Here is a 3,144-nt window from a genome sequence, read left to right as displayed (position 1 = left end):
TTTAGTTTAAGATTAGTTTAAGTTTAAACTAAAACTACGCACTTGTTTGAGATCCGAGGGAGTACTATAAATGCAAGTCCTGAGGTTGATACATTATGCTATGCCCACCGGTACAAAATTTTCAACTCTGTAAACGAAAAAGTATGTAAGCATTCATGCTATAGGTGCATGTCCTGAGATTCATGCCTACTCTGCTAGCCGTAATTCTTCTATATATCTACTAATAAAGTAAGGTGTGTTTCTTTGATTTTTTTCATCCGTTCGGCACCAAAAAGATTTTTTTTTACTATCTGAGGTGGTACTAATTTTTTGTGCATTTGTCTTCTAGAAAAGAAAAAAAAGGTTTGTTCAGAATTTCATACATGGGCCGCGCGCTGCGGCCCAGCGAAACCAGCCCACTTATTTTCCTGCCAACGCAGCTGGGAGTATCCTATTTTTGGCATGTGGCCGAAAATGGTCGGAGCTTCGCACAGGGTACCCAGGACTGGGCCGGCCCGTTTTCCTTTTTTCTGCGTTCTGTTTCTATGTTTATTTTTCGGTTTCTTTCTCTTTTTCTTTCCAGTTTCTTTTTTACTTTATCCCTTCCAAGTTTATTTTCCTGTTTTCACTTTTTCTAAATTCCAAAATTTTAAAAATGTTCAGAATGTCTACTTTTGTCAAATTTTCAAAAAATGTTCATAATTCCAAAATTGTGTTCTTATTTTGAAGAAAACAGAACTACAATTTTTTTTCTTGTTTGAATTTGTTTTCAAAATTCAAAAAATATTCCCACTTTTCCAAAAACATGTTTGTGTTTTCAAAAACTGTTCGAGATTTTCCAAAAAAACTTGCATCTTAGAAAATGTTCCAAACTCAAAAATATTATTGTTTTAATGAAATTTACACAAATTTAAGGTAACATATTTTAATAGTCCCACATTGTTCCTTTACATATAGTCATATCAGTTTATATATGTCTGCGAAACTACATGTAGTAAGATGGATGAAAGATGTATGGATTAAGCTGGACGAGGTATGGATGGATTAATACGTGAGCTAGCTGGAAAAGGACCCTAAATTTCTTAAATTGAAAAACATGTTCCCGTTGTTTCAATAAGGTTTGTGTTTTCCAAAATTGTTTAGAGTTTTCCAAAACAATGTTGCATTCTAAAACATATTAGAAATTCAAAAAATATAATTTTTTATTTGAAATGTGCCAAATTTCAAAAAAATGTTTAAAAAATACACATTTTCTAAAAAAATGAATGTTCAAAACATGTTTCCGTTTTAAAAAAGCACAAATTAAAAAAATGTTTATGTTTTCTATAAAAGTTTCATGTTTGCCAAAATTATTTGTATATTTAAAAAATGTTTCTTTTTAAAAAAATCATGTTTTTTGAAATATGTATGAAATTTTAAAACTGTCCGGGTTTCAAAAATTATTCATGTTTCCAAGAATATTCAAAAATTCATGATAATAATTATTTTTGAGAAGTTAAAATAAATCAAAAAAATGTTTTGAATCTGACACTGCAGTACGTTCTTAAATACATGAGCTAGCTAGCCCTAAATATCTTGAGGATTGCTACCCGAGGAACAGAAAAGAAAACACCAGACTACATGAGCTAGATGCATTGAAAAGAGAAGACCCCACCCACCCCCATATCATGGAACTTCACACCTTAAATCCCCTCGATCAATGAATGGATAAACAACATAGTAGAATTAACTCTGGTTATACTATATCTGTGACATGCCTCACTTTCATATTATGGAACTTCGTATGTTCAAATCCCCTCGAATGAATAGGAAAATAAGTTGAATAATTTACGGCCTTCTCTTGCATGCGATGACCTAACAAAACCCATGACCTAAATGTATAATCTTCATACCTTAAATCCCCTCGATCAATGAATGGAAAAAATAGTGGATTGATTACTTCACACATGGCGAAACCTAGAATCTAAATGTTCCTTCTCAGGCGTGCACACAGGGTCATGCTTGCACATATAATTCTCACTAAAACTAAATGCACACTATTTTTTCTCCCGGGGCAAGGCATTGTCAACTCTCGATCTATTACACCATGGATTCGAGTTCGAATTACAGAGGAGGAGGGGGATCGGGAGGAGATGGGAGCTCAAGTACTTTCTATCTAAGCATCTAGCCGTTGCATGTCGTCCATCTCACGCAGGAGAGTATAGGGGAGGCTTTATACACGCGTTGGGTGATTTGGGCCCAAAGCCCACTCCGGGCCTGCAAGCCAAGCTGGCAGACGAGGCTTGCGGGTGGGCCGTCTGTTTGAATGGTCTCGTTACTGGCAAGTCTCTTTACTCGTTCCGTAATACATCATCCCATAACTAACTCCTTAGTCAATTGGCTTGCAAGCTTCTTGTGATCCTGTATCTTCAGAGGTCCCAAAGATACCTCTCCATCATACGGAGTGACAAACCCCAGTCTCGGTCCATGCCAACTCAACAGACACCTTCGGAGATACCTGTAAATCACCTTTATGATCACCGAGTTACGTTGTGACGTTTGATGGAAGACAAGGCATTCCTCCGGAGTCCGGGAGTTGCATGATCTCATGGTCGAAGAAACATGTATTTGACATTAAGAAAACAGTAGCAATAAACTGAACGATCATATGCTATGCTAACGGTTGGGTCTTGTCCATCACATCATTCTCCTAATGATGTGATCCCGTTATCAAATGACAACTCATGTCTATGGTTAGGAAACGTTAACCATCTTTTGATCAATGAGCTAGTCTAGTAGAGGCTCACTAGGAACACGGTATTTGTTTATGTATCCACACATGTATTTAAGTTTCCAGTCAATACAATTCTAGCATGAATAATAAACCTTTATCATGAATAAGAAAATATAATAATAACAACTTTATTATTGTCTCCAGGGCATATTTCCATCAATAATTTAATTCGAAGTACCTAACGGAGACACTTCCTAAAGAACTAAATATGCATCTTATAGTTTACCCATGTGCCTTAAAACATTATACACATATTACAATAAAATATGTCAACATTTGGTCATACTTTGATTATCCAAGTTTTCATGTGCAATGCCCGTATTACTTACTAGTGCGCACAACGATGTGAAACCAAACCAAACCACGGGATGAACTCTAGGAGTCTAGGTTGT

Source organism: Triticum aestivum, chromosome 3D (genome assembly GCF_018294505.1).
Source record: "Triticum aestivum cultivar Chinese Spring chromosome 3D, IWGSC CS RefSeq v2.1, whole genome shotgun sequence".
In the NCBI taxonomy this organism is placed as follows: domain Eukaryota; kingdom Viridiplantae; phylum Streptophyta; class Magnoliopsida; order Poales; family Poaceae; genus Triticum; species Triticum aestivum.
This window is presented reverse-complemented; position numbering follows the sequence as displayed.